This window comes from Silurus aristotelis, assembly GCF_946808225.1.
Source record: "Silurus aristotelis genome assembly, chromosome: 9".
Lineage (NCBI taxonomy): Eukaryota > Metazoa > Chordata > Actinopteri > Siluriformes > Siluridae > Silurus > Silurus aristotelis.
The window spans coordinates 12053268-12070384 of NC_139582.1; the positions used below are offsets into that span (position 1 = coordinate 12053268).

At 39.5% G+C, this 17117-nt stretch overlaps 1 long non-coding RNA gene across 1 annotated transcript; it reads left to right on the forward strand.

The window, feature by feature from the left end:
- The first annotated feature begins 6413 nt into the window (after positions 1-6413).
- On the forward strand, positions 6414-12642 carry LOC310731388. Its single transcript, XR_014535177.1, has 3 exons — positions 6414-6553; positions 11362-11562; positions 12171-12642. It is a non-coding gene; the product is annotated as an uncharacterized lncRNA (long non-coding RNA).
- Positions 12643-17117: the final 4475 nt, after the last annotated feature.

Below are 17117 nucleotides of genomic sequence, written 5' to 3' on the forward strand. Positions count from 1 at the left end.
TTCCCTGCCAAACATGCCCCCAAGCCAGAGTCCCACCGAGGGCGGCGCTCTTCTCCAGAGTCCCGCCGAGGGCACCGCTCTGCTCCAGAGTCCCACTGAGGGCACTGCTCCACTGAGCAGTGCCCAGGGCCCGTCGCTCCAGAGTCCCACCGAGCTCCTAAACCTGACCCTGTTCTGCTCTGCTTCTGGTTTGAACTCTGGACTGTTTTTGGTTTATGTTTTGCTTTTGCCCCATTAAAGCCTGTATTTTCCTTACTCCCTGAGTGCATCCTGCATTTGGGTCCTCACTCACCTAGTCACCTGGGTCTGAGTTCAGCCTGAGACCCAGGTACATTATTTCCTGTGTGGGCATTTAGCAGCTTTTTGTCACAAGCAGATTCATAACCATCTCTTCCTGCCACTGTAATGGAAAGCAGAGGAGGAGATCATCCAAATAATCTGGCACTCTGAGACACGCTGATCTCAGCGGTGTTAGTGCCGCCTTCAACACATTAAGTAAATACCCTTGGGGTTAATGCCAGCCCAAACGGAAATTAGTAGGCTGTGCCCTGATAAGCAAAGCTGAAGAATTTTTTTGTGTGCCCAAGAAATACTAAAAGTAAAGTAAAAAAAAAAAAAAAAAGTAAAAGTAAGCATCCTTCAGATCTACTGATGTAAACCAGTCTCTTGGACGAATAGCATAGTTTATATTTAATGTTTTTATTGTGAGCATTTTGAACTTGTATTTTCTGAAGTGTTCTTTGAGGTTCCACAAATCCAGAATGGAACGGAGACCCCCCCTTTTTGGGAAAAATAAATTACCATGAGTAAAAACCTCAAAAAGGAGGCTATTACTTCTTATAAAATCTGAGCTGACTCCCCGTCTGCTGTTGCAGTTTTAAAGCAAACTGCAGTCGATATCCCAAGTTTTTGTGGATGATACTCAATGGTGTATTATGTGTTTTGTTAATCTTTTCACACGTCTGTGCCCTCGGCCCACTGCCTGGATGCACAGAAACATTTTTATTTATTTTGTGTGAAAATGCTTGCGTAAACCTCTGCCCTATCTCTTGTATAACCCTGCAGGTGGATAATTGAGAAACAACATGTGGGGCACTGGGTTAACTGGTGCCAACACTCCAACCAGAGAACCTAATTTTTTTGCACATTCTTACCCTGACACTTTTTTGTAGAGAGGAGGGAACAAGACTCCTGTAGAGGGGTGCTACAGAAACTCTGTGAGTGCTGTAGCCCCACTTTTGACCCAAAAGTTTGTCCCTTTTTCCCCTCCCTGAAAGTCAACTGGGTGATGTTAAGCTGCTGCTGCTGCAAATGATGACTTGCCTTTAGGCTGGGTCTGTTTTGGATGAACTTCCCCCAGCATTGACTGCTGAGGCACGGGCCAGTGGCGACTGTGGCAAGGAAAAACTCCCCTAGATGGCATAAGGAAAAAACCTTGAGAGGAACCAGACTCAAGAGGGAACCCATCCTCATCTGGGTTGCACCGAATGTCCACACTTCCTGGTCGAGCATATAAGCTTCCCCATATATCTTGTGTAAGTTGCACTGCTGATGCATATTTTACACTGCAGCCCCGAAAAGGGCTTTTGGCTCCACTGGGGCAATGATAAACTTCTCTGATAAGCCCAACTGGCACAATCAGAGTGCTCTCTCACCCACCATGGCCAGATCCATGCTCCCCTCAATGAGCGCAGGTTAAGAACTGCAATGACACAAATCTATTCCCACAAGGGTGACTCAGCATCAATCTGCCAGGAAGCAGACAGACTCTCTGTCCATCCCATCAGTGGAGAGGTGGAGAAAGATAGGGCTGCCCACTGATTGTGGTGGAGGTGATTTACCACTGTTTACAGTGGGGGGAATGACATCCCGAATTCCTCCATATTGTGCACTTCCAGTCTAGAGAAACCCTTAACAGGTACCCTATGTGAAAAGGGTTTGTCTCAGAACTGCTTGACTGGGGAAGTGAGTGATGGTAGCCTCTTATAAATTCCTCTGATGGCCAGTCAATAGAGAGCTTGGTAGCTGCCCTCCTACACATCTCAATAAGGTCCAGCTCCCCTGGCATGGGGGAGGGGGGTTCAGCCATAGCACTGCCAGGCCTGGATGAAAGATTAGTAGGGAGGATAGTATACTCTTCGTATTCCTTCAAGTCCTCCGCTAAAAGACAAGCAACCTCATAATCTTCCAATATTGTTTCTGAATTGCTCTAGATGATGTAGGTGGCACACTGAAAATGCAGAACTTTATTTAAAATAAACAAGAAGTAAACAAACACTGGGAAAGAAGAAACCCTAGGGGAATAAAAAAGACAAGAACTATGTGGTGAAGGTAAGAAGGGAAAGCAATTTCTTCTATAGTATTTGGTAAGATAATGCCTCCATAAAAAAACTGTAGAAAACAAGGACCTTAAATAATGTGACAATTGACTAAAACAAAACACGTGTTCAAGGTTAACTCAGGAAGTCAAAGTAACAAAAGAAGAAAGTCAAATGTGTGCAAAAGGCTGTGCTCTTGGGTCTTGGAGAGAATAGTCAGCGACATGTATGACAAGGGGTGCGCTCTGGTGGTCTGGAGGGGAAAAAATATCCACAGTATACATAACATCCTAAGCAATATAAAAAAAAATAAAGGTGATTCGCACTGGAAATAGCACACAGGTTTTCATAAGGTTTAAAAAAAGACTATACCCATAAGACTAATTGGCTATACCCATAAGCCATATAAGTGCACTTATCATCTTCCTCTTTTTCTTCTTCTTTTGGCTTCTCTCATTAGCGGTCACCACAGCGGAACATCCGTCTCCATACCCCCCTGTCAAAACCAACTACCTGCATGTCTTTTCTCAGCACATCCATAAACCTTCTCCTTGGTCTTTCTCTTTTCCTTCTTTCTGGCGGCTCCATCCTCAGCATTCTCCTACCAATATAACCCATGTCCCTTCTCTGCACATGTCCAAACCATCTCAATCTTGACTCCCTCACCTTGTCTCCAAAACGTCCTACATGCACTGTTCCTCTAATAAACTTGTTTCTGATCCTGTCCATGCTAGTCACTACCAACGCAAACCTTAACATCTTTATCTGCTACCTCCAGCTCCACCTCCTGTCTTTTACTCAATGCCACTGTCTCTAAACCATGCTATATATCAGGTCTCACCACAGTCCTATAAACTTTCCCTTTCACTCTTGCAGATACCCTTTTATCACAAATCACTCCTGCCACCTTTCTTCACCCATTTCACCCTGCCTGCACTCTTTTCTTTACTTCTCTAACACACTCTCCATTACTTTGCACTGTTGACCCCAGGTACCTGAACTCCTCCACCTTTTCCACTGCCCTCCCTCTCATTCACACATATGTACTCTGTGCAAACCTTCACCACTCCAGGCTTTTCTCAACCTGCTCACTATTCTCCCCACAAATCACAATATCATCTGCAAACATCATAGTCCAGGGAGGCTCCTGTCTGACCTCGTCCGTCAACCTGTCCATCACCACTGCAAACAGGAAAGGGCTCAGAGCCAATCCTTGATGCAGCTCAACCTCCACCTTGAACCAGTCTGTCGTTCCTACTGCACACTTTACTGCTGTCACACTTTCAGACATGTCCTGCACCACCCTCACATACTTCTGACACACCTGACTTTCTCATACAATACCACAACTCCTCTCTCTGCACCCTGTAGTACGCTTTCTCTAAATCCACAAACACACAATGCAATTCCTTTTGACCTTCTAAATACTTCTCCATAAACATTCTCAAAGCAAATAATCCACCTGCGGTGCTCTTCCTTGGCATGAAATCATATTGTTGCTCACAGATGGTCACCTCTTCTCTCAGCCTGGCTTCCACTACTCTTTCCCATAACTTCATGGTATGCCTGATCAACTTAATTCCCCTGTAGTTACTGCAGGTCTGCACATCTCACTTATTATTTAAAGATTGGTACCAGCACACTCCTTCTCCATTCCTCAGGCATCCTCTCACCTTTCAGAATCTTGTTGAACAACATGGTTAAAAACTCCACTGCCATCTCTCCTAAATATCTCCATGCTTCTACGGGTATGTCATCTGGTCCAACCGACTTTCCACTCTTTATCCTCTTAATCGATGCTCTCACTTCCTCCTTACTAATCCTATCCACTTCCTCCTTTACCATCTCCACACCATCCAACCTTCTCTCAATATCATTTTCCTCATTCATCAGCTGCTCAAAGTACTTCCTCCATCTTCTTAACACACTCTCCTCACTAGTCAACAAATTTCCATCTCCATCCTTTATTGCTCTAATTTGCAGCACATCCTCCCCAGCTTGGTCTTTCTGCCTGGCCAATTGGTATAAATCCTTTTTTCCTTCCTTAGAACCAATTTCTCATACAGCTCCTCCTATGCCTTTTCCTTGGCTTTCGCCACATCCATCTTCACCTGCTGCCGCATCTCCTTGTACTCCTGCCTACTTTTCTCATCACTCTGTCGGTCCCAATTCTGTTTTGCCAACCTCTTTCTCCTTATGCTTTCCTGCATTTCCGTGTTCCACCACTATGTCTCTTTGTCTTTCTTTCTCTTACCAGTTCTCACACCAAGTATCTTTTTAGCTGTCTCCCTTATCACTTCTGCAGTAGTTGCCCAATCGTCCAGCACCTCTTCACCACCACCGAGCCCCAGTCTGACTTCTTCCCTGAATCTCATACTACAGTCTTCCTCCTTTAGTTTTTACCATCTTATTCTTCTTTCAGTCCTCACTCTGCTCCTCTTCTTCTTCACCTACAAAACCATCCTATAGACCACCATACGATGTCGTCTAGCTACACTGTCCCCTACACCATACAGTCTCCAATATCCTTCAGGTTGCATTTCCTACATAGAACATAGTCCCTGTGTGCACCTTCCTCCACTCTTATATGTCATCCTATGATCCTCCTTCTTAAAATGAGTATTCACCACTGCCATTTCCATCCTTTTAGCAAAATCTACCACCATCTGCCCTTCCACGTTCCTCTCCTTAAGGCCATATCTACCTATCACCTTCTCCTCATCTCTGTTCCCTTTACCTACATGCCCAATAAAGTCTGCCCCAATCACCAATCGTTCATTCCTAGATACACCATCTACCACTTAATCTAACTCAGTCCAGAATTTTTCCTTCTCCTCCATCTCACAGCCCACTTGTGGAGCATAAGCACTGATGACATTTATCATAACCCCTTCAACTTCCAGCTTCACGTTCATAACCCTATCAGAAACTCTCTTCACCTCCACTACACTCTTACTGTACTCTTTCTTCAGAATCGCCCCTACACCATTTCTCTTTCCATCCACACCATGATAGAACAGTTTAATCACATCAGCTTACTCTCTCTTTTTACCAGTCATGGTACCCACATTTAAAGTACCAACCATAACCTCAACTCTCCTACACTTCTCCTTTTCCTGCTGTCTCTGTAGATGTCTTCCTCCTCTCCTTCTCTTTCTTCAGCCAACAGTAGCCCATTTTCCACCGATACCCCCTTTGGCTAACAATACCTGTGGCAGTCGTTGGTAACTGGGCTCGACCGATCCGTTGAAATGAAATTCTTATTCGTGATCTGCATATTTGATTTGGCACATGTTTTACGCTGGATGCCCTTCCTAATTTATCTGGGCTTGGGACCGGCACTAAGAGTGCACTGGCTTCTGCAACCGTAATAGCTGGGTTACTATTCTGCTATTTAATTGGCCTTTATTTAAATTAGGTTTAAATGCTATTTACATTGTATGTTTTATTGTTTTAAAGAATAATTTCTCGAAAGCCAGCAACTACTTGTGATGGATATCATTCGATAATGTTTTCAGCAATATTGGATCTGTTTATTACAATAAATCCTAGTGGAAACCCCAGATTTTGTTTTCCTTTTTATTTAAACATTGCATTTGTGTTTTCAAACTCAAACTATTTTAGAAAGAAGAAAACAGCTTTTCTCTAGATAACATGACAATTATAAATGAGAGAGTGGTTTGTGTTTATAGACATTGTACTCTATGAAGACCACATGCTTTAGTTGGTGTTTTTACAGCAACACATATAGAGTAATTTAGATGTTGAATCAATGGTGTCTGCCTTGCTAGATTTATATCAATGCTAAAGCACATAGACAGGTCCTGGGTACAGTGATAAACAGGAACTAGTAGCAGGAAGCTGAAAGAGGCCATAAAACCACTGTGATAGAGATGTGAGAATCCATATTAGTAATGCCTTTTACACATACAAGAGACATTACATAAACCATCAGATGTTTGTATACTCTATCAAAAGAAGATCCAACCTTTGAATTCTTTTTTTCCGATTTTTTATTTTTGTATTTTTTAGAATCTAAATTTAATTTGAACAAACTGAATTTTTTTTTTTTTTATTTTAAAAAAAATGTATTTCTATTATGTTTTAGAAGGATATGAGGGGCAGAGCTTTGAATAAATCCACAAGTGAAAGTATAAATTAATCTGCAGTCAAAAAAAAAAAGAAGTGCACACACTTGAATATTGGAGATTCGACATGCCTAAAGATGTTTGCAGGTTTGTCAGTTCTTTTCTCATTTCCACGGTCTCATGTCCAATTTGAAAAACTATGATGCAGGCATTTTTTTTCAGCACCAGGCCAAGCCTCCTTTATGCCATGTACACTTTTTTCAGGGTGTGTCTATAATGTGTCTATGTGTCTTTTACATGACTGTTAATAACTTGAATTTAATTCATAGTAATTGTGATGAGTGGAAAAGTAAAGAGTGGAAAAAATAGAGAGCAAAACAGGAAAGTCATATAGTCACCAAGAAAAAAAAAAAAAGGTGATTTATGTGCCCTGTTTTGTGTTATGATCCTGAAGCTAGCTCCTATGAAGCTGCTTTAATTAGCATAAAATATACATTCTATCATTTACTCACCTTGATGTTTATTTACTGGCGGTTGAAACAGTATTTCCAAAAAGGATTTTTTTTCCATGCAATCGAGCAATAGTAATGGAACAGCCCTGAGCTTTAGAAAAGATGGAAAATCACCTAGTGGCAAATGAATTAGTGATGTGTAAACATTTAGAAAGCCTTGGAACAGCTTTCTGTAAGGAATCAATCAAAATTATAATAAAATAAGTGTAGCAATGCAGAGAGATCATACAGTGGTGCTATACTGTATACAGTTTGCATAATTTTTGTTAAATAAACTTTTCAAATGTAGTTCTTTATTATTTTCTTACTGAATACACAGTTGTTATGCTTATTGATACTGATTGTTGTTATATGCAACAAAAGGATCAAATAATGGGGGGTTAGGCTTGGGGCCTAAAGTGCAAATTAGCCAGGGGGCAACAGATTTATTATGCAGTGTAAGCTGTGTTTGCCGAAGGTGTCTTAACTGGCAGCTTATAAAATCTCTTCATCAAACCTGCAGCTCAAACCTTTGTTGCTGTCTACATGTTTAGTTTATCTCAAAATAGCTTTTTTAATTTGTAAAGGTGTTCCTTCAATAAAAAAAAACAATTCGTTTGAGATTTATATCTTAATTTACACTAGAATCCCCCCACTGCATCCCACCCCTCCTGTTAAAAAAATCTTTTACTCAGAGTAAATTTAAAATTAGCCAATTTTTACTTCTACGTGAGTATATTTGATTATATTACGCTGGTAACGTTACTTGTACTTAAGTAAAAATGTATTGAAGTAACAGTTCATTTACTTGAATAGAGTAATTTTATTACTCTTTCTACCTCTGCCAGTTCCTGCCATAAATTCCTGTTGTTCCTCCTTTGTTGCTGTTGGCCTCTTGGTAGCCTCCCTGATACATTTTCTCCATTTAATGCTCTTGATATTAGTTCATATCCCTCTTCAGACACCTTTCAACAATTAAGTTGATTATCTGGTTTTAATTAGAATAACTTTGTGATGGCAGGTGTATGCCATTTGCTTACAGGCCTCATTTTAAATGTTAATGGTTAATTCCTAGGACAGTTAGAGCTCCCTTTATGAAAGGATGTGCTGACTTACACAATCAGAGTGTTGTAGGTCTTATTATTTTAAAGTGTTCTCAATTATTATTTTTTTGTTTGTGTGTATATTTAAGCAGTTAAACAGTTAAGTTAAATCGACTCTGTCATCTAGCAGCAGCGCAATGCAGCAAAGCATGCAAATAAAGGTCAAGCTTTGGATAATGTTACCATCAAATGTGATGTACATAATGTGGCTGGTCAAAAAAAAAAAAAAAAAGACAGCAAGAACTTTGATAGAGAAACAAAAGACTTTAATTGATTTAATCCAACTACACCCCCCTGGTGGAGCACCAGGGAAATACTCTAAATAGAGACAAATGAGTAAGTTTTACCAATCGTGGGCAAAGAACAATAAAAATGAGGCGTGGATATCTTTATAAAAAAAACAAAAACAAACAAACAAACAAAAATTTATTATAAAAAAAGACAGAAAAACATCACTATCAATAGAACACTTTCCCCTTCAAACACAAAATACAGATGCCTCTCCTTGCCAGGCTTAGCAGGATTAAGGCAGGCTGAGAGGTGGTCCAAACCAACCCAATTCACACTAACATTCTCTCGAATGAAACAGCTGGCCTTCCCTGTTCCATACTAGCTCCTAAAGAAGAGGGGGAAAAAATAAATAGATTTGTAAAGTGGTTAAATGTGGTATAGCCCTTTAAGGAGTAGGCGGGGTTTCAGGAGTTTAGGTGAGACATAGAAGGAAGCAGACAGACAGAGAGAAACAAGAAGGAGAAAATAAAAAATGTGTTCTATCTTATAAAACTGTCCTGGTGTCGTGTATGTCCTTAATACAATCTACAAAAATAAATAAACCGGTTAGCCAGGGATCCATAAAAATACTTTACACTGGAAAAAGAAAAAGTAAAATAAACAAGGTAGGGAAAACAAAAAAAAAAAAAACAGCTAACAAATAATAATAATAATAAAAAAAGAATAAAATAAGGTAAACATTTAAAATAAAAACAAAAATTAGTGCCAAGGACAATCCAGTACAAAATATAAATTAAACAGAAACCTGTGGGAATGTATGTAAAATAATACAAATAAAATGAATGCACTGCTTAGCCGACACGTGGCTTGTAGCTCCCTACCCCGGGCAGTAAATTCAAAAGCAAAGCAGCATTAGTGTCCATAAGCCAAAGAGCAGCAACATCGGAAACAAACAAGCGGTGAAATAGTGAGCAATGCAGCAGCAATTTCCATAAGAAAGAAACCAGCATTAGGGGACAAAGCAGCAGCTGCGTCACATATCCTTTTTAGCTAGGCCTAGGCTTGCAGTGTATCATGTTCTATCTCACTGTTAATACAAAAAAAGATCTAAACATTACACAAACTATTACACCTTGAATGAATAGCAAAAGTGAGCGAGACACTTACTTAGATTGAACAAACACCAAGGTGTAAACTATAGGTTATATATATTAGCTTTTTCATTCACACAATTACGCCATGGGCAAAATATTATCATACCTAACGCCAATTGGAATGGAACATGAGACGCTAGGAATTGAAAAACCAGAATCCATCTGCCATGTCACCACTCACCAAAATAAAGCCTTTAAATAGTGTGGCTGCTTTCACCTCATTGGGCCAACAATTACACCACACCCACATCCTACCCCCTATTTTCTTTTTGGCTCCCCGATGATAACTCAAGAACTCGTACCTATTTACTATTCCTTTAGTGTTCCCCAGACTAATCCAAACAGAAATCCTATTATAGGGAGCACTTAGAAGTTCTCATGCATCCACCAACAGCCCATGCTAAGTGATGCAAATTAGTTAGTGTTATAGTGTTATAGCAAAACAGCACTTGTGGAAGACACAAAGCTCAGTCTACTTTGCCCTGATCAGAATGGATGCACTTTGGGATGCCAAACAAGGTGCAGTTGTTCTATTTACAGTTCTATTTATACAAGATGGTCATCATTAGATATGACAAAGCCACTCTTATATCTATTAGTGTCCAATCCACTCACCCTTCGCCTTTTTTAAACCCGGAACCATGCTGGCCGAGCGAGATCCTGAGGAAGAACAAAAGACGTGACCCATACTGGTGTCCATGAGGGAAACGAGCCGGCATCAGGAACAGGCTGAGGGCATGCTCACATATTCGGGACTGCAACCTTCTCTGCTTCACCGAGACAAGACACCAAAACTACACCAAACACAGCATCGGGATGCTGGGCTCATTGTGGTGGGAGACTTTAACAGTGCCAACCAGTGTGCACTACCGAACTTTCAGCAGCACATCACCTGCCCTACCAGGGGCGAAAGGACACTGGACCACTGTTACACACCATTCAAGAACAGCTACAAAGCACAATCACACCTACCGTTTGGGAAATCGGACCAAGCCGCCATCTTCCTTATGCCTGTATACAAACAAAGGCAGAAACAGGAAGCTCCAGGTCAGAGGGAGGACGCACCATGAACTGACCAATGGTGGCCCCTCTGCAGGATGCTTTAGATGATGCAGACTGGGACATGTTCAGACGCAGCTCTGATGACATCAACATGTTTACGGAAGCGGTTAACCAGACGTTAGTCATTAGCACCATTTAGCCATAGGCAGAATATAATCATACCTGATGCCAATGGGAACGTTACAGAACACAGCAGGAAGTGAAAAACCGGAACCCGTAATTGGGCCACCAATTACACCCCTCCCAAGCCAAAGATTAAAATCTCTTATCCTGCCACAATGAGAATGGGGGAATTATGATCAATATAATTTTTACTACAGAATCCTTGTTGCTTGTTTGAGAATTTCAAACTGCTTTTCTTCAGAATATTGTGGAAAAAACCATTGTGGAGGCTACTGTAACTCAAATAACTACTCATTTACAACCACTGTGTATAGAGACATCACCTAGGCAGATTGTTTCTTTTCGCTGATATGAGTGGAACCTTTAATTGTTGTGTGTTCTAAAAATACTTTTCTGGTCTCAAAAAGAATGGTTATTAATGTAACAGTGGCATTTATAGTCTGGCTATTCTTATTACTATTTTATTAGCCATAACACTCTTTGAATAAATGAGTAAATGAGTAAATTAATAAATACCATGTCATATTAGGTCAGATGTATATCATGCAATTATAGTGTGTAGTATGATAATCTCTTAATCAGATGTTTGTCATAGGGTAAAATAAAACTGCAGAGTTAATTTCCTCTTTGTCTAGAGGCTTTCTTATTTTGGTGTCTGAAACCATCATCTTCCAATAATACATAAATATGTGTTCAACCCAAAATATATTTAAATACAGAGTTTACAGGATTATTAAATGTATAAGTACCACTTAAACACTGATCTTAAAACTTGTAATTTTATTTTCCAGGATCAAATGAAATTACGTTTTACATTAAAATGGTTGGGAATGCTTTTGGAGTCCAAGTTAACTTCTTAGAGCTGCTGAAAAAACGTTGTAATCTCTGTAAAGTTTATTCAGAGGAAGAGTGTGACGTCATGTTTGCTTTTGGCCCTTTTGTGTCTCGGTCGGGAAAGGACATTGAAACTGCACTTCAGAAGATTACAGAAAGTACAGAGTGATTTACATTACTATATTAGTGATCAAAATAATTAAACACCACTATATATTAAACCTTACAGCAAACCATCCATTTTTAATTGACCCTTATCAAAGTCTAAAAATATAATGGTCTATGGCCTCACATAATATTTGCGTTTAAATGTATTGCACTTTTTAGTTTCAGGGTCACCAAAAATAGTGGAACCAAAGAGACATGCCATCCTAAGAACCAATTTGAGGCTGTCACTGAGAGAATGACCTGCCAACCTTTTTGTAGAGAATAAAATGAAAATCTACTAATGGAGAGCTGTGATGGAGGCTTTTTTTCTTCGAACATGTTCAATTATCAAACAATTTTTTACCTGCATTTGATTGATTTTACCAATATTAATGCATGAAAAGTGAGGCAGTATACCTCACGTCTAGTGAGTGGCCCAGTCCTTTGTATATTTTTCTGTATGTGACCTTCAGGAAAAAGTTTGGACACCCCTGCCTTACAGCATGTTGATATGGGGTTTGATTTAGCAACTAAATTAAATGTTATCCTGACAATTCTGTATTAATATTATTAACTCAACATAATCTCTTTTACCCTTATTTACCGCTCTTTCTTTCAGCGAGTAAGCCTATTCTCCTTGTGGTATTTCACCACACCTTTGATTCAAATTTCATTGCTCCAGACATCAGATGGTTTGTGAAGATGTGTTTGTTGTGGACATTCTTTTTCATAAGGATATAGGACTGCTAAGATGCCTACACAATGACATGGCACTGAAATCCACCAGTTATTTTCAAAAAGTCTGTGTGTGCTTCACCAGATATCTTGGTGTGTTTGGAATTGCTAGCAACGAATTAGCATTTTCACTATTATCTAATTTATTTTTCCATTATGACACTCAGCACAAAAATTACACAGATTTACAGTACCAAACTAATTCTTAGTTTTTTTTTCCAGTCTGAACCAGCAAATGTCAGGGAAATGTCACATTGCACTGATTGTCCTAGTTTTTGTTGTCTGTACTGTTGTTGTTGTTGTTTGATTAAATTGTGATATTTCTTGTAAATGGTAACTATGCAGCAACCTAATATAAACATTCATTCATTCATTTTCTCCTGCTTATCCGTAATTCGTGTCACGGGGGCAGCAGTCTAAGCAGACCCCCGCCTTCGACTGCTGCCCAATACTCACAGCACCGTCCCTTACGGTCCCTCCTGCAGGTGGTGAGCCCACGGGAAGGTGGCCCCACGTCACGGACCTTGATATTTCCCTCATAAGGGACCCCTGGAGCATAGAGGGTTAAGGGCTTTGCTCAAGGGCCCAAGAGCGGCAGCTTGGCGATACCGGGGCTTGAACCCCAGACCTTCCGATCGGCAACCCAGCGCGTTAACCGCTGGAGCCACCACTCCCCCTAATATAAACATAAACCATATAATGAACCAAGAAATGTAATATATTATTTTTAATCAAGGTCACAAATACAATCATCATGCAACTTATAAATTTTTTGAAAGAAAGACTAAAGATTTTCTTAGCGCAATATTCTGCTGGCAACTATTGGCTAATAGCTTTACTTACCCCTTGAGCAGGAAAGTTAAATAAAACAATATTAAAATAATTACGACAAATGCATTAAGTTTACTTTAGGTTTAGGTTTAATTATGAAAATACATTATTGGACAGTGATAAAAGATATTTGTAAGTGTATTCAAATAATTATTTGTAAGTGGTACAAATAATCCTAGCTAATAGTTGATTTAAAACATATTTCCTCTTTTAAACACTGCACTTTTATTCTGAATAATTCTCTTCCTTATTTTACATCATGTACATGTAGATGCAGTTATTTTCTATTTGCTAAAAATGCTTTATTACGTTATAATTAAAAAAATTGTTTTCCCCCAAGACTATCCTCAGTGTTTATCTTTACATTTTTGATTTACTGTAATTTTGTACTTTATTTAATGCACATTAAATATATATTAAAGACAACATGACGTCTGATGCCCAATTTAAATTCAGTAATAACCATAAATATATATTGCATAACTGTATATATAATGTTTCTATTTACAATTGATGCTTTATCTCTAACTAGCATTATGTTGCCACATGTCTATGCTACACAATGTTTTAAATAAGAATTTTGTTTGTGGAAATAAAAAACGAAACAGGAGTGAGTACATTCAAAAGATCAAAATAAAAAAATCATTTGAATACATTTGCTGTGCACTGTATTACATAAATTTTACTGATGTGTAAAAATAAAATAAAATAAAGATGGTTCAGAGCTATCTCACTTCAAAATGCGTCAATATTTGTCAATTTTTTTATTTATTATTTCTGAGTATTTTCTTGCAAAACAACTCACACTGCTTGATCTGAACATTTGTTAATTTTAGGATGTTTTCCTTAAATGCAGCCTGTTAAATTGAACTCGCTGATCCCACTGCCCTTCATACGCTGCTACATTTCCCCCCCACACCTCACACTTCGTTATTGCGCTAATGAACTGTCTACACAAAACTTATGCTCACTTGTACACTTGCTCATTTCTCACCTCACACTTTGTTATTGCACTAATGGACTGTCTACACAAAACTATGTTCATTTGCACACTTGCTCTTTTTTTGCATTGCTGCTCACCATTGCCTAACTTACCAGTGTATATATACCTGTTTTATGTTTATAGTAATATCAATATATTATGTTCATAGTACATATCCTTCTGTAAATTTCTGTTTATAGTAAAAGCCATATTTTGTGTATAGCACATATCCTTCTGTAAACTTCAGTTTATAGTAATAGCCATATGTATATTATGTTCATAGTACATATATATTCATCTGTAAATTATGCTCATAGTACCTATATTTTCATCTGTATATTATGTTCATAGTACATATATATTCATCTGTATATTATGTACATAGAACATACACATCTGTAAATTACTGTTTACAGATGTAATACCATTTTATTTAATTTATGTAACTCATTTAAACACTGTATATGGTTCCCTGGTGGCCTAGTGGTTAGGATGCGGCGATTAGGGTTGCACAAGCCATAGTGCCGGACCCAATCCCGGATAAATGGGGAGGGTTGCGTTAGAAAGGGCATCCAGCGTAAAAACATGTGCCAAATCAAACATGCGGATGGTCCGCTGTGGCGACCCCTAACGGGAGAAGCCGAAAGAAAGTTATGTAAACACTGTATATACTTCACTTGCTGATATTGCACTCTGGTTAGACACTCTGGGTGACCTATAAGAGTGAGGGAAGGTGCACACAGGTGGACTATGTTCTATGTAGGAGATGCAACCTGAAGGAGATTGGAGACTGTAAGATGTTGGTAGGGGACAGTGTAGCTAGACAGCTTCAGGTGGTGGTCTGTAGGATGGTTTTGGAGGCGAAGAAGAAGAGGAGGAGAGTGAGGACTATAGGAAGAATAAGATGGTGGAAACTGAAGGAGGAAGACTGTAGTGTGAGGTTCAGGGAAGAGGTCAGACAGGGGCTCGGTGGTGGTGAAAAGGTGCTGGATGATTGGGTAACTACATTAGACATTAGACTCTCACCAATTTGCCTACCGAAGCAATAGAAGCACAGAAGATGCAGGTTCCATGGCACTGCACCCTGTGCTCACACACTTAGACAATAAGAACACCTATGCACGTATGCTGTTTGTTGACTTCAGCTCAGCATTCAGTACCATCATTCCATCCAAGTTAATAGCCAAACTTCTAGATCTGGGCATTAACACCTCCACCTGCAAATGGGTCATGGACTTTCTGACCAACAGACCCCAGCAGGTTCGATCTGGCTTCATCTGCTCCAACACCATCACACTCAACACTGGTGTACCACAGGGCTGTGTGCTGAGCCCCTTCATCTACTCCCTCTTCACCTCCGTGTGCAGGCCTGTGAATGGATCTAACTCCATCATCAAGTTTGCAGATGACACTACCGTGATCGTTCTCATCACCAACAATGATGAGACTGCCTACAGGGAGGAGTTTCAGCACCTAGCCACATGGTGCAATAACAATAACCTGCTCCTTTACACCTCCAAGACAAAGGAGCTCATTGTGGACTTCAGGAAGGAGGCAAGAGGCTCACATGACACCACCCACATCAATGGGATGGCTGTTAAACGCATCTCCAGTTTCAAGTTCCTGGGGATCCACAACTTGGCGGACCTGTCCTGTAACATCAACACCTCCAGCCTGGTCAAGAAGGCTCACCAGCGCCTCTTTTTCCTGAGGACACTTAAGAAAAATCAGCTCTCCTCGGATATCCTGGTGAACTTCTACCACTGCGCAATAGAAAGCATCCTGACCGGCTGTGTCACAGTCTGGTATGGGAGCTGCTCTGTTGCAGAGCGTAAGGCACTGCAGCGGGTGGTGAAAACTGCCCAGCGCATCACAGGGACTCCACTCCCAGCCATGGAGGACATCCAAAAGAAACGCTGTCTGCGTCGAGCTCGCAGCATTCTTAAGGACTCCTCTCATCCCGCCCATAGACTGTTCACCCTTTGCCCTCCGGCAGGTGTTACAGGTGCCTCCAGACCAGTACCAGCAGACTAAAGAACAGCTTTTTTTCCTAGAGCTGTCTCTTTAGTGAACTCTGACACTCACTGATACACTACCACATTTCCCCCCACACCTCACACTTCATCAATTTGCTAATGGACTGTCTAAACAAAAACTTATGCTCACCAAGACACTGATCAGTCTCACCTCACACTTTGTTATTGCACGGATTGTTTACACAAACCTTTGCTCATTTGCACACTGCTCTTTTTTGTACTGCTGCTCACCATTAACTTATCACTATTGTATAAATACCCGTTCTTTGTTTATAGTAATAGGCATCTGTATATCATGTTCACAATACATATATATATATATATATATATATATATATATATATATATATATATATATATATATATATATATATATATATATATATATATATATATATATATATATATATATGTGTCCTAGGTATATACGTGTCCTAGGTCTTCCCCGGGGTCTCCTCCCAGTGGAACGCGCCCGGAACACCTTCCCAGGAACTATGTAAATTCATGTAAAAACTATATCCTGCACTTGCAGTTATTGCACTCTGGTTAGACCCAAACTGCATTTCGTTGCCTTGTACTTGTACATGTGTAATGACAATAAAGTTTAATCTAATCTAATCTAATCTAATTTAAACTACTGCAGGAGTGATGAGGGAGGCAGCTAGAAAAGTACTTGGTGTGGGAGCAGCTGAAAGAAGAAGAAGAAGATTATTATTTAATACATAATACATTATGTTCAAATGGTAAGAAAGTTTCTTTTTTGTATTTACTTTTTTGTAAATGTAAACAATACTACTATTAATAATAATAATAACAATAAACCTTATGAAAGTTAACAATTAAATGTAAATGTGTATTGCTCGGACATACAAAAATACACAGCAAGACATGCAGTTAAATGTCTTTTGTTGTCTAGGGACAAACATTCACTTGTATACAAGTTAAAAAAGAAAACAGAAAATAAATTTATATAGTATTTAAA